The following is a 27,305-nucleotide window of genomic DNA, read 5'->3' on the forward strand; positions in this document are numbered from 1 at the left end:
CCACTCCAGCTCCGGGTGCGGGGGCCGCGGGCGGCCTTGGGGGCGCGGCGTGAATGGAGCGAGCTGCGGCCGAGCTACATGCGCCACTATGGGTGATGAGGTCCATCAGCTGACAGGTTGGCAAGCGTAGCAAAAAAAAAAAAAAGAAACGGCCAGCCACAGCTAGGGAGCCCAGCTTGTGCGCCCGGGGTCCGACGGGGACTGCCCGGTACAGGGTCTGCGCCCTCGAAGACCCTCGCGGGGCGGGAGCGCGCTGCTGGGCCCGGCGAAGCCGAAGGCGGCCTGGGTGCTGCTCGGGGCTTTTTTGTTTTTTTTCTTTTTTACGGTTGCAACTGCTCCAAGAGGAGCCGCTCTGGCGCTCTCCCTCCAAGCCCAGGGCCCCCTGGAAACTTGCGTCACAGCCACCGCTTCCCACATGTAACTTGGGGCCGACTTCAGAGGCCGAACGGCTCCCTCCCTCACTCCTTCCCTGCCCAGCTGCCCGCTGCTGGCCGCTCGGCCTGGGCGCCGGAACCTGGGAATCCCGGAGCTGGAGAGGGGAGGGCAAAGGGGTGGGGGTGGGGGAGCGCCGGGCGCCTCAGATCCTGGGGCTGCCTTAGGCAGCAGGGGCCCGGGCTGGGAGGGAAGGGTGGAGGCGGGCCAGCACAGCAGCAGACCCGGAGGCCGGCTGCCGGCGCGGCCCGAAGGTCCGGTGGCTGCTGCGGGTCGCCTCCTGTCCGCTTCTCTTTAGCCCTCCGCTGGGAGGCTGGACAGCGAGAGGCCCGCCGAAGCTTGGCCTGGGCAGGCGGAAGGCTGCAGCTGCCCATTCGTGGCGAAGCTAGGGCGAGACTCGCTCCCCCGGCAGGGTGCGCTCTCTACCAAGGGTGAAGGCCTGGGACTGAGGAGGAAAGGACTCCTGGCCGGCGAGCTTCCGTCCCCCGCTTCCCGCGTCCCCTCCCCCGGCTCCTGGAGGTTGGCCCCTGGCTCAGGAAGACCGCGCCTGCCTTGGAATGTCCTTTCTCCTGCCCACCGCCTTTCCCAATCCCATCCGCCTTCCAGGTTCCCGCCCAGATCGCGCCTCCCAATTGAAACCCTCGTAATAACAAGGATTACTGTTATGATTAGGAAATGTTGTTGTTTTTAGATATTCGGAGCCCCTTATAGAGGCCTGGCAGTTTTGCCTGAATGTTTTGCAATCCTTCAAGTCAGCTGTTAGGTAACATCGGGGGTCCCTGGGACGCTTCATTGCGGGAGCAGGAAGGATGACATCGGAGACAGTAGAGGATACAGGGCCACTTAACTGTGTACACTGCGCAGCGTCCACAATGCCTGGTGAATGAATGAAGGAGAGCTGGGGGAAGTGCGTCCACCCCTTGCTCTGTCTTCTTCAGAAATCCCTTGACCCAGCCGGAGCCTGGTTCCCTGGGCACACTGTCACTCCAACTGGCCTCCCCATTTCTGCCAAAGGCACCTTCTCTTCTAGGGCCCTGTCTTGTCTCCAATGCACAAAACCACACCCCCTGGCACAAACCCACACCCCTGGCTCAGCTGGACCAACACCTGAAATACCACTGCCCTCACCACCCACCCAACTCTTTTCCCGTCACCTCCTTCATGATAGTAGCATGAGAAGTCCCCAAACTCCGGGCTGGTTTTTTTCTTTTTGGGTGTGTTGGGTCTTTGTCGCAGCCAGTGGGCTTCTCTAGTTGTGGTACCTCGGCTTAGTTGCCTAACCAAGGGTCAAACCTGTATCCCTCGCATTGAAAGGCGAATTCTTTACCACTGGGCCACCAAAGAAGTTCCTCCAGGCTATTTTTCATTCCCAGGAGGCTCTGTAGACCCCCTACCTCTGACCCTTTCTTACTTCCTTCCCGACTCCTAAATTCGGGCCACTGTGCCCTCTGGAGTTCTCAGAGGCTGTTCCGCAAAATCACTTTGATCCTTGGACCTTCCCCCTCCCCTTCTTACTCTAAATTAGGCATCAGCAAACTTTCTTTAAAGGGAATGTAAAAGTTATTTGCACGTGGAATCTAAAATATGACACAAATGACCATATCTAAGAAACAGAAACACAGACAGACAGAGAGAACAGACTCACGGTTGCCAAAGAGGGAGGAGGAATGGAGTGGGAGTTCGGGATTAACAGATGAAAACTATTATATATAGGACGGATAAACAACAAGGTTCTAGTGTATAGCACAGTATTCAATATCCTGCGATAAACCATAATGGAAAAGAATATATATATATTAAAAACTCAATCACTTCGCTGTACAGCAAAAATTAATACAACGCTGTAAATCAACTACACTTCAACAAAAAAAATTTTTTTTTAATATTTGTATAAGCTTCCTATTGCTACTATAACAAATTACCACAAACTTAGTGACTTAAAACAGCACAAGGGAATTACCTGCTGGTCCAGTGGTTAGAATCTGCACATTCATGGCCATGGCCCAAGTTCAATCCCGGGTTCCTGGTCAGGGGAACTGAGATCCCACAAGCTACATGGTGCAGCCAATTAAAAAAAAAAAATTATATATATATATATACACACACATATACATACACTTTCTGGAGGTCAGACGTCCAAATGGGTTGTATTTGGCTAAAACCAAGGTGTCAGCAGGGCTGCATTCCTTCTGAAGGCTCTAGGGTAGGAAGGGGAATCCATTTCCTTACTTTTCCAGCTTCTCGCGGTTGCCCACCCCTTCTTGGCTCCCAGCCCCTTCTATCTTCAGAATGCATCACTCCAACTTCTTCAGTCATCACATCTCCTTATGCAACTCTGACTGCCCCCCCCACCACTCCCTTATTGATGACCTTGGGCCCAAGCAGATAATCAGGAATAATTTCCCCATCTCAAGATCCTTAACTTAATTATATCTTCAAAGTCCCTTTTGCCATAGAAGGTAACTTATTCACAGGTTCCACAGATTAGGACATGAACATCTTGGGGAGGTCATTTTTCCGTCTACTGTACAATCTCAGTTCATACAAAACCTGGCAGAGGTTACAGTATGCTCCATCAATTTCACTCCTAGTTACACATCCCCCAAAAAATGAAACCAGGGACTCAAACACATGATCATATACCAGTATTCACAGAAGCATTATTCACAACAGCCAAAAGGTGAAAACCATCAATGGATCAATGGATAAACAAACTGATCTATTCAAACAACTGCATATTATTCAGCCTTAAAAAGGAATGAAGTTCTGATATATGCTACAGCCTGGCTGAACCTTGAAAACACGATGCTAAGTCAGATACAAAAAGTCACACATCGTAGGACTCCACTTCTATGAATGATCTACAATAGGCAAACACACTGAGACGGAAAGTAGATTAGAGGTTACCAAGGGCGGGGGAGGGGGAGGGGAGATGAGGGGGTATTGCTTAATAATGGGTATGGAGTTTCTGTTCCGGGTGATGGAAACTTTTGGAAATAGTGGTGGTGTTTGCGCAATATCATAAATGTAATTAATGGGACTGAATCGTGCACTTTAAAACAGCAAAGTTACCATTCAGGTGAACACACAAAAATTTTAAAATGGTAAATTTTATGTTATATGCATTTTACCACAGTGTTTTAAAAAGTTAACCAAAAAAAATTAAAAAGGTCAGTGGTCTGGATTTGACTAGTGGGCTATAGTTTGCTTGACTCCATAGGTGAGGGGAGGGGGCTACCGCAAGCCCCTTGTTTTCTCCCTTTGCTCCTTCTCCAGTTTAGGTTTCACAGCCCAGCAATCTAATCATCTTGCATGCATGCTCGCTTCTGAGTCCAGCCCTCCACCTGTCCTGCCCCTGCCCCCAACCCTGGATCTGAACAGCGCTGGGAAAAGGAAATCTCACCATCTTACTTTTAAATGCTGGACCAAGATGCTCAAGTGGCTCCTTTGCATAGCTGGCCATCCCCTCGTATGGCCCTGGTCCCTCCTCCCTCCCTTCCTAAGGCTTCTCTGCCTCCCCCCTGGTACCTGAAATCTGCTAACCAGCCAGCACCTAGATGTGGGTCCATGTTCTGTTGGTGCCTGGAGAACCCCTCCAACGTGTATTCTCTCCAGCAACTGTCCCCCACTCCTGCATCCTTCCCTCCTGCCTGCTACTGGCTCATTCCCATGTGGAGAACAAACCATTTTTATTCCCATTTAAAAACGGCGGAGTCCATGGTGGTCCAGTGGTTAAGACTCCATGCTTTCACTGCCATGGGGCTGGGTTCAATCCCTGATCAGGGAACTAAGATCCCATCAGCCCCATAACTTGGCCAAAAAGGAAAAAAAAAAAATGAGACAATCATACATCCCCTTCCAGCTACACTCTTGACTGCAAAGCTCCCCAAAGTGGCTGTCTATGCCCACTTTCTCATCCTGCTCACTCCATCCGAAGCCAGGACTCCATGAAAACTGCTCTCACTGGTGACTCCAAGGAGCTCTGTTTCCTGTCTTCACTGTATCTGACTTTTTTTTTTTCAGTTCCTGTTCAGGGATCGAACCCGGGCCCCCTGCAATGGAAGCAAGGAATGCTAACTATTGAACCACCAGGGAAGTCCCTAAATGACCTTCTTGAAGCTCTTTTCTGCTTAGCATCTGAGATATCCCGGGGCCATAGTCTTCAGACCTCATCTCTGTCTACACACACTCCTCACTCTTTGGACCACAGGGTTTCCAGAAAGCACTTGAGGCCATGCAGTGTGACTCAGAATCCAGGAGGTTCTGCCCCAACCCCAGCTCCTGGTGTTATCAGGGTGACCGCAGTCAAGTTCCTTAACCTGAATCAGCTTCCTGGTCTGTAAAACAGAAGCCCTATAGTACCTAGCTTGCAGGCTGACTGTCACAAGAAGTCACTGGCACACCTGGCTTGTCATAGCATTAATAAGCGGTATTTCCTGGTATCACTGGGTTGCCATGGGTGACAGTGGCCAGAGGTAGCTGGCCAGGGAGAACAGGGGAGGGACAGAGGAGGGGCCCAGCTTTCCCCTTCCCCTGCTCCAACTTGTCATGGTAATGAGACTTCCCTGGCAGTTCAGTGGTTAAAACTCTGCACTTTCAATGCAGGGGGTACGGACTCAATCCCTGATTGGGGAACTAAGACCCCATATGCTTTGTGGCACAGCCAAAAAAAAAAAAAACTTGTCACAGTGAAAGGAAGCAAGCATGTTGCAAGTTTCTTTTCTGTTGATCATGGTGCTCACCCGCTTTATAGTAAAGACACTCACAGGTAGGATCTGATGTGAAAACTGGCCTGCAGACAGTTTGCCCTTTAAAAGGGAAGTCCCTGTGAAGACTGTCATCAAATAACTGCCAGTGGACAATTGGTGTTAGAAATGCAGAAGATCAGAAATGCAGATTACAGAGCTGACAGACAGCCGGCCCACCTGCAGCAGGGCTCTGGGGCTGGAGACCCTGGGGCAGACAATGCTTTGGAGAACAGGAGAGGGGACCGGACTGACTCAGCCTAGGGGAAAGAACCAGGGGCCACAGTGTGGCCTAGGACACCGCAGAACCCCTGCCCTCCTTCCTCTATGTTGTCAAACCCAAGCCCAATCAGCCCACATCCCCCCATTCCCCTTTGCTGCCTATCCCCCAGCCCCACTCCCAGATTCCAGGTAGGAAGAGTGATGAGCAACAGGCTCTTTTGATGACTGGATACAGAAGCCATGGTCTATTCACCCAGTGAAGAATTGCTCAGCATGTAAAGGGATGAAGTACTGATACATGGCACAAGGTGGATGAACTTTGACAACGTGACGACCAGTGAGAGAAGCCAGACATAAAAGGCTGCATATCGTAGGATTTCATTTCTATGAAGTGTCCGGAATAGGCAAATCCACAGAGGTAGAAAGTGGATTAGTGGTTGCCAGGGAATGAGGCAGAGACATTACTTTGTCAACAAAGGTCTATATAGTCAAGGCTATGGTTTTTCCAGTGGTCATGTATGGATGTGAGAGTTGGACTATAAAGAAAGCTGAGTGCCAAAGAATTGATGCTTTTGAACTGTGGTGTTGGGAAAGACTCTTGAGAGTCCCTTGGACTGCAAGGAGATCCAACCAGTCCATCCTAAAGGAAATCAGTCCTGAATATCCATAGGAAAGACTGATGTTGAAGCTGAAACTCCAAAACTTTGGCCACCTGATGTGAAGAACTGACTCATTTGAAAAGACCCTGATGCTGGGAAAGATTGAAGGCAGGAGGAGAAGGGTATGACAGAGGATGAGATGGTTGGATGTCATCGCCGACTCAAACATGAATTTGAGTTAACCCTGGGAGTTGGTGATGGACAGGGAGGCCTGGCGTGCTGCAGTCCATGGGGTCGAAAAGAGTCAGACACGACTGAGCAACTGAAGTGAACTGAACTGAACTGAACTGAAGGGAATGAGGGGGAGTCAGGGGGAAATGGAGGGTGGGTGCTAGGGTACAGAGTTTCTTTGGGGGGAGTGATAAAATCTTCTCAATCGATTGTGGTGATGGTTACAAAACTGGTTGTATTAAAAAAAACCCACTTAATTTTACACTTTAGATGGGTGAATTATATATAATAAAGCTATTAAATTAAACAGCTGTATTTCTTTAAAAAAATAGCTTTGTTGACCCTGAAGATTTCCAGAAGTCCCAGGAGCCCCAGAAACCTCAGGGATCTCCTAAAGCAAAGGGTTCCAGAGCATCTTTCTTCAGCCACAGTGGGATGTGACTGCCCTCAAGGTGCCATCAGTGCTACCCTTTCCAGAACACACTTGCCCTCCTCTGAGGCTGGTTGTAAGCTCAGGCAAGAGACGTGAGCCCTAAGACCATGGATTTAAACTGCAGCCAGGAGGGCAGGAGGGGGGACCATCAGCACAGAGGCTGTGGCAGGTTTCCACTTTACAGAGCGCCCGAGGAGCAGGGGATGGGTTTTTCTCAGTTTTAAACTTTTATCCTACATTTGCATCTAGAATACTGTTCTCCTCTTTGGAACGATGATGGACTTATTCCCTGTTGCCACATAAGATTTCCATCAATGTATTGGCTTGAAATGGAGAAGGCGATGGTACCCCACTCCAGTACTCTTGCCTGGAAAATCCCATGGATGGAGGAGCCTGGTAGGCTGCAGTCCATGGGGCCACGAAGAGTCTGACATGACTGAGCAACTTCACTTTCACTTTTCGCTTTCATGCATTGGAGAAGGAAATGGCAACCCACTCCAGTGTTCTCGCCTGGAGAATCCCAGGGACGGAGGAGCCTGGTGGGCTGCCGTCTACGGGGTCACAGAGTTGGACACGAACAGTACCATTTATCATTGCCAGACGTGGCATGGCTGGGCTCTCAGCTCAAAGTCCTGCCGAGTGAAACTGAGGCATTGGCAGGGCTACAATCTCATCAGGGCCTTGGATGGTTTTCCAAACTCACTGGTTGTCAGCAGGATTCAGTTCCTGCGGCTGTAGGACTGAGGTCCCGTCGTCGTGGGCTGTCGGCTCCTGTAGACCATCCTCAAGCCCTTATCCTGTGGTCCCTCCATCTGAGGAACAGAGAGGGTCCCACACATCAATTCCCTCTCTGGCTTTGAATCTCTCTAATCTCCTCCTCCACAAGCAGCTGGAGAAAATCTTTTTTTTTTTTTAAATGGCTTTGAGTGATTAGGTCAGGCCCACTTGGATAACCTATCTCTTAGGCAACTTATAACCTAATCACGGGAGTGATGCCAGGGTCACAGGTTCCACCCACACCCAATGTAGGGAGTTCACGAGAACAAAAGTCATTGGGGGGGTCATAGAAGAATTCTGCTGCCACAGAGGGGAGACCATGAAGGAGGTACAGAGAAAGTTAAGGAACTTCCCTCAGGAAGTACAGAGAATTGGAGATGGAGCCTGAAGCAGAAACGGGGGTCCCAACCCTAATCTGAAGCTTTATCCTCTACACAAACGTGAGAGAAGCAGCAGGTGGATGGACAAGATGGCCTTTCGGGCTCTGGCTGATGTTTCAGGCCCCAGCATGCTCACGTGCACACGGGGAATCCCGGCCTTCTTTGGGTTGAGGGGTGTAGATACCAGCTATGGGAGCAGGGATGAGACCCCATAGAAGCATAAAGCCCTTGCCTGGGAGATGATCCTAAATGCTCCCAGGAAGGCAGAATGGGGGTCAGACGCCTCTGTTGGGGTTTGGAGCAAACCGCAATACCCGCCAATGCCTTTTCCTACCCTAACCACAGGGAGAGTCCTGGGCCAACAAGACGGGGGTCCCCCAACCACTAGGGGGCGACCAGCACACACAATGTTTTTTGTCCAGGCTCACCCTGAGTACATCTGGGAAACCCAACTACACATACCAGGGTGGAAGCTCTGACCACCCAGCTTCCCACACCCCCAGGGCCTCAAACCCCCGGCCACCAGACCCCGATCTCCAGATGCCCGCTTCCTTCTAACAGGCTGATCTGATTCACTTTGCTCACAAGTGAGCCCTTGACAAGGGGGCTGGAGCCCACCTGTGACATGTCCCCTGTCCCCTCTCTCTGGTCCCACCCTCGCACTCCGTGTTTCCAGGCCCGACACTGCAGCCCATGGTGGGGAGCCTCCTGGCTTCTCTTCTCTTCCTCCAGCAGCTCGCCCTGTCCAGGCTCCCCCACTCCCCAACCCTGGGAAATGTTTCTCTGCTGCTTTGCAACATGTCGACTAGGAGGAGCCAGGTTGTCTGCTTCGATTGGGTGCATCCCCATTATAAAAACTCAGTGAATGGCCATCCTGGCTGGACTTTCCATTTTAGACAGCAATGGTTGGCTGACCACTTCCTCAGTTGGTTGTAAGCCGTCAGGGCAGTTACAACAATCCCACCAGGAGCCTGGGTCTCAGCACAGCAGTAAAGGGGACCAGGGGTGCAGGCGGAGGGGAGGACAGGGCCTCTGGGCCTCCGGTCAATATAAAGGAGGCTAAGTCGGTCAAGGCACCAAGGGAACTGTGGCCGGAGGGGACAAAGGGTCAGCAGAGGCGCCACAGGAAACCGGGAGGGAGCATTTGGGGTTCAAAAGGAAAGCAGGAAGCAGGAGAATCAGGGAGGAGGGCTAGAGGGGTGCTGCTGAGCTCAAGAGGCTGTCCAGTCTCCCTCTGGGCTGCAGGCTTTCCTCTGAAGGAGACAGGGATGGGGAGAGAAGGCAGGACGTCCAGCCCCATCTGAGGATGGGACGGGACGGGCCAGGGGAGGGACGGATGCCTGCTCTGATGAGAAAGCAGACCTGGGTGGGCTTCGAGGGGAAGCTGATGGGAAACGGGAGGAGCTCTCCCTGGGAAGGGGGGCTCAGCCTGCCAGGAGGCCCCTGTGTATATGGGCACGAGAAGTCTGGGCCGCACGTGTGCCTGACACCTGCTGCTCTGGCGGCTTTACCTGCATCCCCCATTTCATCCTCACTATGGACCCCCAATCCTGTTATTCCCCGGGGACTTGCCAGGGTCACCTGGCCAGTCTGTACCAGTGCCTGGCTCCCTTCAGGCTCCTCTCAGAGACCTGGCTGTGATCGTCTCCAGAATAGCCATCAGGCTGAGAACTCACTCACCTGGTCCCAGGGGTCCAGCCCTGCCCAGGTAAGGCCAGGTGCAAGAGGGCAGCTGAAGGATGTGTAGGGCGAGAACCCCATCTGCTGAAACAAGGCCCGGTTCATGGTGATATAGAACCCACGTGCTGTGGATGAGAGTCAGGGCCAGACAGCCAAGGGAAGGAGCAACTCAAAGGGTCAGGGAGGGCTTTGGCTTCAAGTCTGGGCGGACAGGGAGAAAGAGGGCGAGCAAGCTCCCTGGAGGGGAAGCTGGCTGGAGTGAAGGAAGGTTTCCCGGTGGCGGTCTCCTCCCTCAGCCTCTCCGGACCATGCGCCCACGTGCAGCCGCACTGCTCCCACCAGCACACTGGGGGTTAACGTCTGTCTGGTGCAGTGACCACAGCGGCAGGCTGTGATGCCAGTAATGCAGAAGCTGAAATTTGAGAAGCAGAGGGGAGAGGGGCAGGGCTGGGAAAGGCTTGGCAGCAGAGAGGAGAGAGGGTTTCCCTGGCAGGAGCTGCAGCTCCGCTCCAGCGGCCAGAAAAGACCCTCCCTCCGCCCCCATCCCCTCTCTTCATCACCGCCCCTCTGCCTTAGGCTGTGGGCTGTGGCACCCACTCAAGGTGGTCCACGGTGGGCCAGCGTCCGAGCCCTTGGGCCACGGGGCTGCAGATCCGGGCTGCGGATCTGGGGAAGGCTGGAGGGCGTGCCCAGGCGGCCAGCGGAGAATGCGTGAGGCCCTGCCCGGCACTGCCGGAAGCGCTGGGTGGGGAGCAGGCCGAGGGCAGAGTAGGGAGGAGGAGGACAGGAGGTCCCCAGGCGCCCGACCTCAGAGGCCTGGCCTTGACTCCCCACTCCTCGAACAGGACTGAGTCATGGGAGACACATGAAGCTCCCTGCCCCCTCCCCGGCCCACTGCCAGCCTGCCTCTGCCCTGAGGACCGACCTCGAGTTCTTCCCAGGCCTGTGTGAGGTGCTGGGGACAGCGCGAGCTGCTCATCTCCCTGCCCTTAGTCAGTCCCACAGAGTTTCGGCGGGTCTATTATTGTGACCCCCATCACAGATGAGCAGATGGAAGCTCAGAGAAGCTCAGGAACGTGCCCGAAGCCACACAGCCAGAGTGGCAAAGCTGACTCAAACCTGGGATATCTGACAGCAGTTACCCACCATGCCACGCTCCTGGGAAGGAGAAAGGAACAAAGCCCACCAGAAGGTGACCCAGGGCTGCATGCCAAATCCAAGAAAGCAAGAGATGTAAGGCAGCCCGGGAACCCCAAGAAAGAGGCTGCAGGTGAATGAAAAGGGCAGCAATGTTTGGGGCTTGTACTCCCCGAGGTGGTGCAAATGGCATCTGGAGGGAGCAGGGCCGGGTCTGGTCCAGCCTGGATCCATGGATGATGATGCTATGGCCACAGGGACCTCTTGTAACCCCCTAACGCACATCCCTTGGAGCCGCTGGATCACCACTGAGCAGGTGACCCACTCACCTTGACAGATCACAGAGGACTTCTGGGACTTCAGGTGTGCATGGTCCTTGTTTGAAGAGTCAGCAACATCTACTGTGCAGTAACAGTGGGCAAAGCTCTGCTAAATACAGGCAGAAACACCGGGGTCTGTTGACCAGGAGGCAGGAGGGTCCTGGCTCCATGGCTTCCAGCCGTGACGTGACCTTGGCTCACCTCTCTGAGCCTCAGCTTCCTCACCTGCCGGAGGGGGATCGTGTCAGCACTGAAACAGGGCTGCTTTGAGGATTAAATGAGGTGTTTGTCAAAAAAACACTTAGACTGGAAAAACCTCATCTTTACAAAAATGTGTACATGCATGTTCCTAGCAGCATTATTCACGAAAAGTGGAAACAACCTGAATGTCCTCTGATGGACAGATGGATAAACCGATGCTGATCCATTCAGACAGTGGAATATTATTCACCCATAAAAAAGGAATGAGGTGGATGAACCTTGAAAACACGGTGCTCAGTGAAAGAAGCTAGATACAAAGGACCACATATTATAGGACTCTGCTTATATGAAATGTCCAAAACAGGCAAATCTGTAGAGTCAGAAAGCAGACTAATGATTGCCAGTGGTTGGGGGTGGGGAAGGAGAGGAATGGGGAGTGACTGCTAATGCATTCAGGGTTCTGTTTTGTTTTAAATCAATGTAGGGGCGGGTTGTGCCATGCAGCTAGCAGGATTTTAGTTCCCAAACCAGAGACCGACCCCAGGCTCTGTGCAGTGAAAGCACAGAGCCCCAATCACTGGACCACCAGAAAATTCCCAAAATCAATAAAAAAAAAAAAACAAACAAACCAAAAAACTAGTTTTGAGTTCACAGCAGTATTGAGCAAAGATTCAGAGACTTTCCACTTACTCCCTGCCCCAACACGTGCAAAGCCTCCCCCATGATCAATCCCCACACGAATGGTACACATCTTACAGTTGATGAATCTGCTGGGCTTCCTTTGGGGGGATGATAAAAATGTTCTGGAATTAGATGCTGGAGACGGATGCACAACTCTGTGAATACATTAAAATCCACTGGATCGTAAATTTTATTTTTTATGTGTACAAACTGCTTTATTCATTTATTTCAGCTGTGCTGGGTTTTGTTGCTGTGCAGGCTTTTCTGTAGTTGCAGGGGGTGGGCTACTCTCTAATTGCAGCGTGCGGGCTTCTCATCACAGTGGCTTCTCTTATTGCGGAGCACAGGCTCTAGGTACACACGGGTTCAGTAGCTGCAACTTGCTGGCTCTTAGGGAACGAGGGCTTCAGTAGTTGCGGCCCAGTTGCTCCATGGCATGTGGAATCTTCCTGGACCAGGGATCGAATCTGTGTCCCCTGCATTAGCAGGTGGATTCTTTATCCACCGTGCCACCAGGGAAGTCCTGGATTGTCCATCTTAAAGGGGTGACTTTTAAGGTATGTGAATTATACCTCAGTTTTTAAAAAGCACTTAGTAAGAGCTCAGAAAACGTAGCTTTCGTTACTATGTCCTTCAACCTCAGAGAGTCTGTCGTCTAATGAAAGAGACAGACGAACATGTTGAAAAATCTTAGAGAAGAGAGCCAGGCAGCGTGGTCCCAACAGTCTGGGATGCCTGTCCTAGAGTCAGGCTCAGGGCACGTAGGATGTGGACAAGGGATGGATGCAGGAGCCCCTCATCGCCGAGGGGGCTGATGTGGTGATAAGCTCCACACAGGAGTACCAAGCCCACCATGTCCAGAGGAGAATAACCGTGAGTGCGGGAGGCTGGCAGGGATCTGAAGAGGTAGCATTTGGACTCAAGTCCTTAAGTCGGAGGATGTGGGTGGTTTGGTGGGGATGAGCAGACGCCCAGATGTGTTGCGTCCCAGAGGGATGCTGGGAGGCAGGGCTGGCAGGAGTGGAGGGTGCTGAACCCAGGGTGGGGTGGGGTGGGGGCACGCTCCGTGGAGCACGTCCTGTGCCCCAGCAGATTCTGGGAGGGGCTGCACTTCACAAATAGCTGCAAAAAGCTTACAGGAGGCCGGCCCTCCACCCTCCCAGAACCTCCAGGTTTCTCTTTAAGCCTCCAAGAGGTTCCGACCACTCTGGGCACCGGGTTTCCTCTTCTGAGGAGCCCCGGGCCTGGGTTCCCCTTCTGAGTCACCCCCTCCCCCAGGTCCCCGGGTTCCAGGAGAGACAGGATAGGAGACGGGTGAGCCTGGGTCCCTCCCTTCACACACACACACACACACACACACACACACACCCCACCCGGGTCAAATGACCAGGCAGGCTTATGCTGCACAGGGAGGGACAGACCGTCATTCCCAGGAGTGATCCTGGGCCCCTCCTCCAGCCCTGGTGGAGCTGAGGGCACAGGGAAGAGACTCCCAGGGGCAGGCCTGAGCCTGCAGGCCTGCAGGTGATGCCCACCCACTTTTCCCCCCAGCCCTTTCCTGTCCCTCCTGCCTCCACCCTCTGCCTGCTGTAGTCCCTAACCCAGGGAGAAGCCAGACAGTACAAAATTCCTTGGAGAACAGAAAGGAGCCTGCATGCTCACTCCCACATACACACACACATGCACACACCATTCTTTCAGCCCACAGGGCAGATCACAGAGCACCTAGATTCAGGACAGAGAAAGGCACCAAGGTCACTTAGCTCTGTGTCTTCTCCGGGCCAGACAGGTGCCAGAGGATCTGCAGGTATGGTCTCAGTCAATCCCAAAAAGAATCCCATGAGATTTCATAGATGAAGAAAATGAGCTTTTGAGAGCTTAGGGAATCTAGCCAGTGGGACACCCCAGTAGGTGAGGGTCATAAGGCCGAGTGCATTGCCTGGCAGAAGTGCCAGATGCCAGTCCTGTGGAGGCAGCTCACAGAGTGGCTTCTGCCCATCCTCTGGCACTGGCTCCTTTGGGGGACCACCCCCAAATCCCACCTTCTTTGTGTGGCTCTCGGGGTGTCAGCCATGCACTGGAGTGAGCTCCTGACCCGGACCTGTCCCATCCAAGTGTCCAACATGAGCTGGGCCCAGCTGAGCCAACGAGGGGCAAGCCGAGGGTCTCGCTGGAGCCCCAGGGAGAGGCAAGCTGGGAGTTCGCAGGCCTTGGGGAGCGACAGCCTGAGTGAAGCCACACCAGACACTGGGCCGGGAGATGCAAGCCCGTGTCCCAAGGCCACTGACAGCAGGGACGAGCTAGGCCCTCAGCCTTTGCAGTTACATCAGCTCTTAAGCAACTGGTCTTTGAAGGAGGGCCCCAGGCTGTCCTGCCCCCTTAGGGGCTCTGGTGGCTGAAGGGCTGGGACAAGGCTGGGGACGGGGCCTCACCTCTCTCCCAGAATCCTGGGTGGGGAAGCGTGGGACCCTGGCAGCCTCTTCCTCCTTGGCTCCCTTGCTCACTTTGACCTTCAAAGCTGACATCTGCCTGCAAGACTCCATCTCTCCTCCTGGAATCCAGCCTCCAGATGTCGGATCCGAGTCGGTGGCGGCGGTCGGCGGCAGCAGTGGCTGCCTGCCTCCCCCCAGAGTGAATCAGCCACATTCCAAAGGTGCGAACACAGACGCCGCGCCCTCGGCAGCCTAGGGCTGCAGACTTCCTCCCCAGGCCCGCCCGGCCCCTGCTCCCCTCCCTGCCCGCCTCTTCCCAGCCAAACCGGGCTTTGGGCTTCCTTTCCAGAGACATTCTCCTGGAACTGGAACAGAGAAAAAGCAAGCCACTGGGGCTGGGCGGCACCCCGACCCGCCCTGCTGGCTCTCTCCCCTGCAGGGAGTGTGGACCCCAGCCCGGCGCCCCGGCTGTTATCAGTACTTGCTGTTCATGCACGCAGCAGGAATTTACTGAGCACCTACTATGGGGCAAGCAAGAAGCAAGCCCCTGACTGGCCGGAACCAGACCCAGCAAGAGTCAGAATCAGCTCCACAGACAGACAACAATTCCAAGTGCAGGAAGAACTCTTAAAGAAAGAAAGAAGAGGCTGAGACAGAGGACGAGTAACAAAGGGAGGGTCTCTCTCGGGAGTCACGTGTAAGCTGAGGTCTGAAGGATAAACGGAAACCTTATCTACAGTCACTTCTCTGTGTCCCGAGAACTACAGCAAAGCAACCCCAAAGAATGTCTCTCGATTCCTCAGAAAGTTTTTGAGTTCTTGTGTTCGTGCCTTCTGTCAGCATTGATGCAGGGAAGTCTGGCTAATTATTCTGATTTCTTTTTGACCATGTTGTGTGGCATGTGGGATCTTAGTTTCCCAACCAGGGAGCAAACTTGAGTCTCTGGCACTGGAAACGCAGTGTTAACCACTGTCCCCCCAGCGAAGGCTCCTGGCTAGTATTTTTTTTTTTTTAATAAAAGCTTTATTGCAATATAAGTCACATAGTATATAACTTACCATTTTAATGTATACAATTCAGTGATTCTTCAGTATTTCAGTGTGGTACAACCCTCACCACAATCCATTTTAGAATATTTTCATCACCCTCAAAGAAACCCTGCCCTGCTTACCACTTACCCATGCCACCCTAGCCCCTGCCCCAAGCCTCTGGCAACCACTCACCTATTAACTATCTATGGATTGGCCTATTCTGAACATTTCAGAGCAAAGGAATCATACAGTATGTGGTCTTTTGTGTCTGGCTTCTTTTGCTGAAAGAAGTGATATCATTCATCCACATGGTAGCCTGTGTCAGTACTTTAGTCTTTTTCCTGGCTGAGTAATATTCCAGTTGGTTTATCCATTCATTCACTGATGGACCTTTGGGCTGTTTCTACCTTTTGACTGTTGTGAATAACGCTGCTGTGAACATCTGTGTACAGGTTTTTCGTGGACATGTGTTTTCTCTTGGGGGCACACCTGGGAGTGAAGTCGCCAGGTCAAATGTGACTCTATCCTGAGGAACTGCCAGTGGCCGCACCACCTGATACGCCCAACGTGCCCACTAGCAGTGGGAGAACATTCCAATTCCTCCCTCTCTTCCTCACCACTTGCTGTTGCCCCTCCTTTTTTGTGACCGCCATCTGCTGGGTGAAGTGGTACCTCACTGGGGTACCGAGCTGCATCCCCATTCGTGACTGCGCTGTCCCACTCCCTGAAGATTCCAGTGTTTCCAAGCCCTACAACAGGTCCTGCTGTGATCCACCTCCTCCTTCACAAGGGTCAAACCCTAATCCAGTCCAGCGCCTACAGACCTTCAGGTATGAGGAGCAGTGGAGAGGAGAGACAGGCATCCTGGTCTGTGCCTCCAAGGAAGCGAGTGTGCAAGAGGAGCCTGGGCAATTGCCTCCAGGAGTTCCTGCAGGAACTGAGGCCTTCCTCTCTGCACAGAGTGGGGTTTCACCTGTTCCTTCACGCCACAGCCCTGGATAGTAGGCACACCATAAATAACTGCTGAATGGGTGAATGAATGAACAGAAGGTGAAGAAAGAGAACCCAGAGTCAGGATTGGCGGTTAGAAGCTAAGGCTCTGGGGTGAACTGGTTTCCACTGAAGCCCACCTCTGCTGCTTTACAGCTGCGTGCTCAACTTCCTGGCTTCTTTGAGCCTCCCTCGCCATCTACAAATTGGGCCTGACAGTGACTTTCTACCTGACAGCATTTTTTTTAAGATTTATTTTTTTATTTTTGGTTGCATGGGGCTTTGCTGCAGCACAGGCTTGGCTACTCTCCAGCTGCCGCGTGTGGGTGTCTCACTGCGGCGGCTTCTCTCATTGCGGAGCACAGGTTCCAGGTGCACTCGGGCTCAGCAGTTGTGGCGCATGGGCTTAGTTGCCCTGCAGCACGTGGGATCTTCCCAGACCAAGGATTAAACCTGAGTCTCCTGCATTGGCAGGCAGACTGTTAACCACTGGACTAGCAACGAAGTCTCTGACAGCATGGTTTTGAAGATTAAATGCACCAAGCAGTGTTTAAATTAAATTAAATGTGCCAAGGAATTCTAGACACCAGGTCACATATCATCAACCCTCACAAGTGCTTTGTGAGATAAGACTGTTGTTATTAATACCTGCTTTGCCATTATAGACAAGGAAATGGGGATTTGGGGGGCTCAAGAAATCTGTCCAGGCTAAAGGCCAGGAAGGGCAAAGCCAGGATCTGAACGAAGACCCCGACTCCAGGCAGGGGCACTGACTCAGTGCCACGTGGCCCCTGACACAGATGGGGAAAAGCCAGGGAGCCTCCAAGTAGTCCAGTTCAGCTGACACCCCTGGGCTGAGTCAAGCTCTCAGAAAGTGAGGGGGCCACTGGGGAGTTCAAAGGCCCCTAACTGCAGTGGCCAGATGAAGGGACTTAAGAGATGTGTGATGGGGGTCGGGGGGCGGGAATAAAAGAAAAGGTATTAATACAAAGAGACCCCTAGCCTGGGACACCAGGACAGACACCCGTGTGGTGGGTGGAGGTGTGTGTGCACTCAGGGGTCTGGAAGGTGAGAGGGCACTATGACTTTTAACAGGGAAAGCAGAAATAAGTCAGAAGTTTCCAGCAGGAAGCCTGGCTACTGGGATGGGCACTCTTTCCTGTCAGGGGTACAGCTTGGAAGGAGGATCGAGGAATCCACGGTGGGTGGACCCCCCTCAGAGTGACAGGTGTGGCCAGACTCCCCTCAAGTCAGAGCCTGTATCGAAGAGCTCCATGGGGTTAGCCGAGGGGAGATATCAAGCTCGCCCCTGAAAACGTTGGGCTGATATACCTCAGAAGCTGGGTAGTATTGGGGGGACTCTCCTGAATAGAGATGGGGTTCCTCTCTCACTTTAAGAAAAATCCATTTATTTATTTGGCTGCGCTGGGTCTTAGTTGCAGCAAGAGAAATCTTCCTTAGGGCATATAGGATCCTTTAGTCACAGCACATGGGACCTAGTTCCCCAACCAGGGACTGAACCCCTTTAACTGGGAGCACAGAGTCTTAGCCACTGAACAGCCAGGGAAATCCCTCCCTCACTTTTGCCTCTTTACCTGAGGAAAGGCATCAGACAGAAAAGGACCAAGGAGGGAATCCTAGGGAATACCCAGTTTTAGGGGCCCACAGGCAGGCAGGCAGTGCAGACCCCGGAGGGCTTAGGGAAGGACAGCTGGGAGGAGGTCTGCCCAGGGGGAAGGCTCAGGACAGCCCGGCGGTAAGCGGCTCAGCGGTAATCGGGTGATGGGGTAGCCTGCTCTTTGGGGGAAACGGCCGGGGATGGATCAAAGCAGAGCTATCACTTGAGACGCCATCATTTATTTTATACAGGGAAGAAGCTCAGCTGATGACAGCACCCCCAACGGAGAGTGGAATGCACTTAAATCCAGTCGTGGAAAACATTAACACACACAGCAGGCTCTGGATCTGCTAGAAGGCTCCAGAAGGGGTTTCTCACGGCTGCCTGGCTGGGAGGTCCAGGACAGTGGTTTTCCAGGTTTCAGAGGACCACATGCATCTTAACTGCTTGGGAGCTTGTTAGAAATGTGTATCCCTGGGCCCCGCCCTCAGTAAGTCTCTCAGTTTGAGAACCACTGGGGCTGTAAGGCTCAGAAGCTCTCCAGCTCAGTAGGCGACAGACAACACAGAGACTGATCTGAGGGGACCACCTCTCAGCTCGTTCGGGCATTCTCTCCAGGTTCATCCCTGTGACTTGCAGGACTCAAATGTGACACCTCAGACCTCTCCCCCTCCACCCGGACATTCCCACACTCTCAGCCTACCTGGTCAGCGGCCAGAGCTCCAGCCGCCCCCTCAGTTCAAGGCCAGGGTGTACGGAAGGTTCCAGGAGCCCAGGTAGGATGAGTCATTCTCCTGGGGAAGCCCTCTGCCTGGCGGGTGCCCCCAGGGTGCCTCTGGCCCCACCTGCAGCACTCCCACCCTGAGAAGGGACTGACCTATCTGACTGTGTGGCTGAGAAGAAAGAAGAGCAGCAAGTGTCTCCATCCCCTTTGGTCATTGTCCCCTCTGCCATCCCTACAACTCCACAGAGTATATGTGGGGGGGGGCAGGCGGCGGGGGTGGGAGGGTGTCTCCAGGCCAAACACGAAATATATCTCCTCTACAGGGTGAATCAGCTCCCTGAGGGGCAGGGCTCTGGAGTCAAATGATTTGGACTAGGATCCCACCTCTGGTCCTTTAAAAAAACAAAATTATTTGGCTACATTGGGTCTTAGTTGGGGTACACGGGACCTTCAATCTTCGTTGCAGCATGCGAGATCTTTGGTTGTGGTATTTGAACTCTTAGTTGCAGCATGTGGCATCTAGTTCCCTGACCAGGATCAAACCTGGGGCCCTGGACTGGGAGCCAGGAGTCTTGGCCACTAGACCACTAAGGAAGTCCCCTCTGCTCCTTGACAGCTGTGCACGCTCAGGCCAACCACTTAACCTCTCTGAGCATCTACCAAATGGGCCTGATGGTAAGTTCCACTGTGGTCCTGCACCACCAGGACTGTGCTCCTGCACCACCAGGACTGTGCTCCAACACACAGGAATGGGGCACATGCCGAATCCTCCCAGTGCCACATTTCACACCATGGCCCAGAGGCCGAGGCTGGAGTCTGTGCCAGGCTAGAGGAGGGGCAAAGCTGAAGACTCACCCCCCTTGCCCTGTTAGAAACTCAGGATCAGAGGCATAAGCAAATCTTCACAGGAGATTGCCCCTTCCCACAGCAGAGAGCGGTCAGCGTGGCTAGCCAAGCCCAGATAGGAAGCACTGAGGCCCTTTCCCTCTGGTCTGCTGCTGCTGCTGCTAAGTCGCGTAAGTCGTGTCCGACTTTGTGCGATCCCACAGACGGCAGCCCACCAGGCTCCGCCATCCCTGGGATTCTCCAGGTAAGAACACTGGAGTGGGTTGCCATTTCCTTCTCCAATGCATGAAAGTGAAAAGTGAAAGCTAAGTCGCTCAGACGTGTCCGACCTTCAGCGACCCCATGGACTGCAGCCTTCTAGGCTCCTCCGTCCATGGGATTTTCCAAGCAAGAGTACTGGAGTGGGATGCCATTGCCTTCTCCGCCCTATGGTCTGAGCAGTGGCCAAAGAATGTGCTGCAGGTGCAGACATGGGTGGGTTTCGTTGTGTGCGTGTGTGTGTGTTAACCTCTCCAGGCTCGCAGGGATGTTTGGGGGATTCTGCTTGTTCTGCACTTGCTGGTTGCATGCACACAGAGCCTGCCTGTCTGGTTGACTCCGCCTTTGTTACTGCTCTGGAGCACTGAGGCTCACAGGGCTCTCCCCTGCCTCCCCCTGCCTCCAAGCAGCCTCTTCCAGCCTCTGGGCCTTCTGTCCTCCCTTCCCAAGCCCACTTGTACCTGCTCCAGAGCCTGGAGGGATGACAAATGCCTCCCAGGCAATAAAAGCCTCTCCTGGGTAGGCGGACATCCTCGAAGACTCCTGCTACATCCTCCTTCTGTGTAGATTTCAGGCTGGATTTCAGGGCTGGGCATGAATTACAGCAGACTGGCTTTGGGGAAGATTGTTAGCTAAAGGGCCCTGCCTGCCCGTCCTTCCCTTTGGGGAGTCAGTCACACCCTCTCCCTCCAGCACTTTGGGAGGAAATTGAGGTACAGCACAAGAACCTGACTGGGTCAAGGTCACCCTATTCTGGGTCTCCTGGGTGTATCGGGCAATGACGCCAGTCTCCTTGGGCTCCAATGCTGTGTGACCTTGGGCAAGTTATTTAGCCTGCCTGAGACTGATTTCCTCTCAGATAATGCTAGCGCCCAGGGCCGGGCTGTCCTGAGGCTTAAAAAAAATAATATACATAGAGCACCTAACACTTTGCAGGACACCTGCTCAACACTGAGCCATTATTATCATGATTCCATCCTTTCCTTCTGCCTGTCTCCATTCCAGCCACACCAGCCTCAATGGCCGGCTGCCCCCGACACCCCCAGGCACCGGCCTGTTTCCTCGCTTCCTCCGGGTCTTCGCTCAAAAGTCACCTTCTCCAGGGCCCCCCCAGCGGCCTGGGTGGTGCCCATCCCGTGCTTTGTTCTCACCCTGACACTCATCCGACATACTGGACGTTCTACTGATGCACCCGCCGGCCTCTCTCGCTCTGGAGCACAAGCCCCGTGAGGTGCAGGGCTTTTGCAGCCTTCTGTACCCGGGGAGCCCGCGCTGGAGTGAATGGGTTCCTGTCGCGCCTCCCGGGTTGCGGGCGCGACTGCGAGCCTGACTCAGGGACCAGATCGCGCCCTGGGGGCCGCCAGGCCGGGTCTGAGCTAGAGGAGCAGCGAGCACTGGGGCCTCGGGCCGGGCGGGTGGTGGAAACCCAGGCCCCGGGGGCCGGCGCCGGAGACAAAAGGCGACCCTACCTGCGCTAGGGGCGCGGGTACCTCCCCCAGGGCGGCTCCGGCGCGCGCCCCCGCGAGGTCACGTCCGGGGCGCGCCGGCCGGAAGCAGGCCCCGCGCGCTGGGCGGGAGGGGCGGGGCGTCTGCGGCAAGACCACGCCCCTCCGGCCGCGGGCCCGCGGCGAAGGCGGGGCCAGCAGGGACAGGGCTGCCTCGCACTTCCGCTCTCCTCCGCCGGCTCGTTTATATTCATGAGGCGAGGGGCGGGTCCCGGGTCCCCCATCCCCACCCCGCGGCGCCCCGCCCCGCCCCGCCTCCAGGCCGCGGATCCCGCCTCGGCGGAGGCTCCGGCCCCATTGGGGCGCCCCCGGCTTCCGCCTCTGGGAGGGAGTTTCCACTTGGTCACGACTCAAAAATGTGTCGCTCCCGCTCCTCCGCCCCCTCGTCCCTACCACGGTGGGGTCTCCTCCCTCGGAAGACAGCGGGGCGGGGTCGGGGGAGGGGCGGCTCCTCCTTCCCGGGGCAGGTCCGTAGGGATGGGGCTGACCCTACCCTCCCTCCCTCCCTCTCTCCAAGTTAGCGCCTGTAAGAATCCTCCTTTTTAAAAACGGTATTGATAATAGTTCTAATGGGTTGAACGCTTACTCCACCAAGCACTGTGTGTTATATGAACTACCTCTTTAATCCTCCCAGTAGTCCAACTCAGCTAAATAAAACACTGTCTCAATAATCAGAAGATCAGAAAGTTGAGTGATTTACCCACCACCACACAGCCGCACTCCTTAGGCTTTTTTCCGGAAAGGTTGGTACCGTTAGGCTGAAGTGGCAGGTGCTCACCCCCGCCCCTTTCAAGAAATGGGCTTATTACTTAAGGCACTCCAGGCTGGCTGGGCGTGGCTGAGGAGTGGATCTGAAAACCTCCTTCACTTGGGGAAGACTGGGGGAAAAAACAAAGCAGGGGGGCAGGACAGGCTGCACAATGGACCCGATCCAGTGCAAAAATGAAAATGCACTGGGTCTGTTCAAAATTATTAATAATCCCAAGATGGTGAAGGCAGAACATTCAGTGCAGTATGGTGGTGGTTTAGTCGCCAAGTCGTGTCTGACTCTTGCGACCCCATGGACTGTAACCTGCAAGATTCTTCTGTCCCTAGGATTTTCCAGGCAAGCATACTGGAGCGGGTTGCCATTTCCTTCTCCAGGGGATCTTCCCGACCCAGGTATTGAACCTGGAGTCTCCTGCAGCGCAGGCAGATTCTTTACCAACTAAGCTACCAGGGAAGCCCCAAATCACCCTTGGTGGTGGATGAGCCCTGATGTGTCAGGTTTGTGCGACTGAACAGGTGAATGTCCATAGAGCCCTGATGAAGGAGCTGGGGGCACTTACAGGGGCGGAAAAGCCAGCATGGACACCCCCACCTCCAGTGTCTGTCTCTCCCTGCCCAGGAACCTCACTCCAGGCTGACGTCTAGAGCTCAGCCTCCAAAACTCCAAAAGCTGAGTGCTTCAGGCCCTCTAGGGGTCAGGTGTGTCTCCAGTGGGAGAGTGTGTGTCAAACCCAAAAGACCCTGCTGGTCCGGGGGCTGTGCCTCCCGGGTGTTCTCAGTCAGGGGCCCTGCTGGCAGGTGGGCTGGGTCATACATGCTGGGCCCAGCAGGGCCCTCAGTTCTGACTCAAAGCCCTTCTTTCTCTCTGGAGCTGAAAGTGAGGAACAGTCAGGGCTGATTCCCAGAATAAACACCCCACCCATAGTTAGCCCCAGCCTTGCAGCCATGGCAAGCCAGCAGCAACGGGGAGAGAGCTCTCCAGGCTGACTGCTGAAGGTTAATAAGTCACCCTGATCTCACTTCTTGCCACAGCTCCATCCTTGTGCCTGGGCCCCACTCACAGTGGGTTGCAGGCTTCATTAATAATAATAGCGCAGCTACTATTTGCTGCGCTGTTTCTCCCTTCCAGCCCTTTGTGTTCCCTCTTAGTAGAGCCTCATATAGCCCCATAGCAGGCATGAGGATCATGGTTTCCCAGAGAGGGAAATTAGGAGAGAGTTGATGACTTGGCTGAGGTTTAGGGCTAGAGTTTGGGGTTTGATAGGTACCATTCATCTATCCTGGTTCCTATTACCTCTCCTACATCTGAAACATTCAGGCTCACATGTTGTCTTGTATTATTCAATTCCAGTCCCTTGAATAGATTAAAGGCTCTGGAAAGAGAAGAACCATATTTATACAGCTGAGTTTCTGCTGGACTGAAACTCATCATGTGTTAACCAAAGAGCCATGTACTAAGTGGGCAGGTACATGTGTGTGAATGAGTGAGCCATGTCCCCTCTGGGTACTGGGTAAGGAGCCCACCCTAGACTGAGCAATCCCCTTGGAAACCTGGATGAGTTTGCTAGCCCAGCAAGCAGCATACCCTCAATAAATGTTGTTGAATGAACATGTGATAACAGTTTAATAGGCATCTGTTGAATGAACGGGAACCTAGGAGATGTTCAATAAATGTTATTGGGAATTCCCTGGTGGTCCAGTGGTTAGGGCCTGGTGATTTCACTGCCGGGGCGGAGGTCGGGGTGGGGCGGCTTCGGTTTGATTCCTGGTTGGGGAACTAAGATCTTGCAAGCCACGCAGCATGGGGGAAAAAAATGTTCATTGATGAAGGATAAGGGACAATATTCAGCCCCCAAATATATTCAGCGATTATCTTAGTTCCAGTGGTTATAACAAAATACACAGGCTGGGTGGCTTAACCAACCATTATTTCTCACACTTCTGAAGGCTGGAAGTCCATGATCAAAGTGCTCACAGACTCAGTTCCTGGTGAGGGCTCGTATCCTTGCTTGTAGACAGCCACCTTCTTGCTGTGTCCTCACATGAGAGGAAGAAAGGGAGGGAAAGAGAGAGCTCCAACTTTCTTCCTCTTCTTATAAGGGCACCGATCACATCATGGGGACTGCATGAACTTATTTAAACCTAATTACCTTCTAAGGGCCCCATGTGCAAATATTATCACCTCAGGGTTGGGGGTAGGGCTTCAGTATATGAATACAGAGGAGGACACAAACCTTCAGTCTCTAACAGCAATGTTTATGATGATGCCAGGCCCTGGGCAGGACCCTGTAGGGGGGGGGTGACAAAGCAGATACTGTCCCCTCTTCTACTTCCTGGGGAATTTATGCTCTAACAGAAGAGACAGTACATAACACATGGGAGGGAAGCAGGTGGCAAAGGATGGGTACTCAGAGTAAGGGCTCCTGGAAGGAGGAAATCTAGTGTCTTACTAGGGAAAGAAGACATCCCTGTTCACCCGTCTTGCACTTAGAAGGAAGAAGCCACACTTGGCCTGACTACCATAACAAATGCTGCCTCCTAGAAAAGCATACCATGAAAAACCCTCTCTGAGACTGGCCCTCTGATATGTCCCACACTCCATCCCACCACTTAGCTGATGCCCCAGGGAGGCAGCAATTATAACAAATGCTTTGGACTCAGATTGATTGAGACCACAACTTGGTCTATGCCTCTTTCTATCTTCTAAGACCTTGGCCATGTCACTTAATCTCTGCCTCAGTTTCTTTCTCTGCAAAATGGGAATAATCATAGGACCCACCCTCAGGGTTATTGTGAATATAATGAAAGTAAAGCATCTCATTCAGAGAAAGAACTGGTCTGGCTGAGAATTGAGGGTTTCTGGTTGGGTCGACTCCACCAAAATTATATATAGAGTTCCTCATTCTTGTTGGGTTTGCAGGTGCCAAATTTAAGGGTTTGTTTGCAGCTAAGGGGACACCAACTGGGTCCTGGAATTGAAAAGCAGTGGGTCAGGCTTAATGCTACCTGCTGTGGGTGTACATATGTGCCAAGTTGCTTCGGTCGTGTCTGACTTCTGTGACCCTATAGATTGTAGCCTGCCAGGGCTCTGTCCATGGGATTCTCCAGGCATGAATACTGGAGTGGGTTGCTGTTCCCTCACCCTCTCCTCCCACGGATCTTCCTGACCCAGGGATCAAACCTGTGTCTCTTATGTCTCCTGCATTGGTAGGCAAGTCCTTTACCACTAATACCATCTGGGAAGCCTCTTGATTCCTAGTAGTGATTGCTAATGTGTATTGAGAATATACCTCATTTAATTTCCATAACAACCTCAGAAAGGAGATACTATTATTTACCATCCAAATGTGGGAATCCTAAGTCAGAGTTCTCACTGGGAGCAACGTGCTTGTCCATGAAAACACAGGGGAGCAGAAAAACAAATGAGAAAGTCCTCACGGGTTTAGGTTTCTTGTGGTCAGGTCCCCTCATAGTGTGGAGACCTGTGGATTTCACTTGAATCAGTTGCAGCTGAACTGTGAGACCTCGAAGGGCAAGGATGGCTGGGATTGTTCACTATCTGTCCCCACTGTCGCTGGCATCCTGTAAGCATTCCATAAGCAGTTTTAAGATTTAAAACTAGCCCCTTGTGTACCTTTTATTACCATCCACCTGCATTCCCTCGCAGCTGGAGCCTGCAGGGCCAATTGGAACGAAGTGAGGCCCCAGGCTGCAGGGCCCCCGAGGGCCAAATCCGGGAGGCCGGAAGGGGGCGCTCTGCGGCCCTCGGCCCCTGCCCCTCCCCACGCCCTGGCTGGTCAGCGGACCCAGAACCCAGAGCGTCGGCCCTTAACAGCCCCCTCCTAGGAGGTGCTAGGTCCCGAAGCTGGCCTTCCCTCGGGACCATCTGCCGGCTAATGTTTAACCCGGCCTCACTCCACATTATTCACACAGGGAAACTGGGGTGGGGTGGGGACAGGGGAGGTCACCTCCAAATGGTGCGGGCCTACTGGCCTTTCATGTATCACCCAACAGCCTCTTGTCTGTTCATGCAACAGTCATGAGTACCTATTACTTGTCCATTTATGCAACCTATTATGTATCCGTTTGCTGGAAATGTAATGAGCATTTACTACCTGCCCACATAACAGCTCACAGCACCAATTATGTGCCCATTCACCCAACAGTCGTGAGCACTACTATACCTACCTGACCACTTAAGATGGAATGAGCAACTGCTCTGTGTCCATCCGAGAAACATATCTATGTGCGGGAGCATGGGGCCAGGCACTGAGGTCGCTGAGTGATGAAGACCTGCTCCTCTCAGGTTCTGGCCGGGCACCAAGAGCAAGAATGAAGGCAAAATTACACCCAGAATCAAGACGCCTCGCTTAGAGTGCATGGTTTTCCTCTCCCGGACTCCTCAAGGCCAACTGGCAGCGCAGGCCAACACCAGGAGGGTTTGTTTTTGAACCAAGATTTGCCACCAGACAGCAAGAAGATAATTGGGCGGGGTCTCCGGGTTGACCCAAACAAAACACACTTAAAGAATTCGAGTCTGGGTTTCAATCTCAGGAGGTGGAAATCAGCTTAGCCTGCTGCAGCTGATTTCTCACTCCTTGCACTTCCTAATCGCCCGCATCGCGCTGGGCGCTGAGGGTCCAGGCGCGATCAACGACCCTCGCAGGCGCTCGCGCTGACGATGTAGGTTGTCCCCAACTGCTGGCACCAAGACCGCGGTGGGAACTCCTCCCTATTCCACCGAGAGGGAAACTGAGGCCGAGGACAAGGCGAGGACCAGCAGCCCGACGTCGGACGGGAAGGAGGGGCTGAGACCAGCCTCGAACCCTCGCTTGCGCCGCCCCAAATCCGGAGCTCGAGCCGCTGCCCGCGCGTTCCTGGAACTGGGCTGGGCGGAGAAATCAGGGCCCGCGGAGAGGCACTGCCGCCGCCCTCCCCGCAGCCCCGGGCCGCTGGGGGCCTGGCCAAGGTGACCCCGCGGGAGGCAGACGAGGGGCCCCCGCCCCCTCGGCCGCCGCGACCTCCTCCATCTTCCCGGTCTTCGGGTCTTTTCCTCTGGGCCCACACGCCCTCCCGCCGGTCCTCCTCCGCGCGCCGCCCCCTCTCCGGGCTTCCCCGAGGGCGGGACGTCCCTCCCCGCCAACCACCCCGCCCGCCCGCCCCCCCGGCCCCCCGGCCCCCCCCCCCGCCCAGGCCACCTCCCAGGCCGTGTCCTAGCGCTGCCCTCGGGCCGGGGGCGGGGCCGCGGGGGGGACCCGAGGATGGGGCAGAAGAGGACGCGCGCGCGGCCCTGCC

General features: G+C 53.9%; 1 long non-coding RNA gene across 5 annotated transcripts; it reads right to left on the reverse strand.

The window, feature by feature from the left end:
• Nucleotides 1-3,075: 3,075 nt before the first annotated feature.
• On the reverse strand, nt 3,076-27,158 carry LOC133238194 (uncharacterized). Of its 5 annotated transcripts, none has more exons than XR_009733458.1 (5): nt 26,199-27,158; nt 11,914-25,592; nt 10,966-11,181; nt 9,500-9,911; nt 3,076-7,474 (listed from the first exon to the last, which is right to left on the reverse strand). It is a non-coding gene; the product is annotated as an uncharacterized LOC133238194 (long non-coding RNA). The 5 variants fall into 5 exon arrangements; XR_009733459.1 differs by having other exon boundaries at nt 11,914-12,493; nt 14,271-27,158; XR_009733457.1 differs by having other exon boundaries at nt 11,914-11,993; nt 14,271-27,157.
• Between the last annotated feature and the right edge of the window lie 147 nt (nt 27,159-27,305).

The sequence above is a fragment of the Bos javanicus genome, chromosome 25 (assembly GCF_032452875.1).
Source record: "Bos javanicus breed banteng chromosome 25, ARS-OSU_banteng_1.0, whole genome shotgun sequence".
Lineage (NCBI taxonomy): Eukaryota > Metazoa > Chordata > Mammalia > Artiodactyla > Bovidae > Bos > Bos javanicus.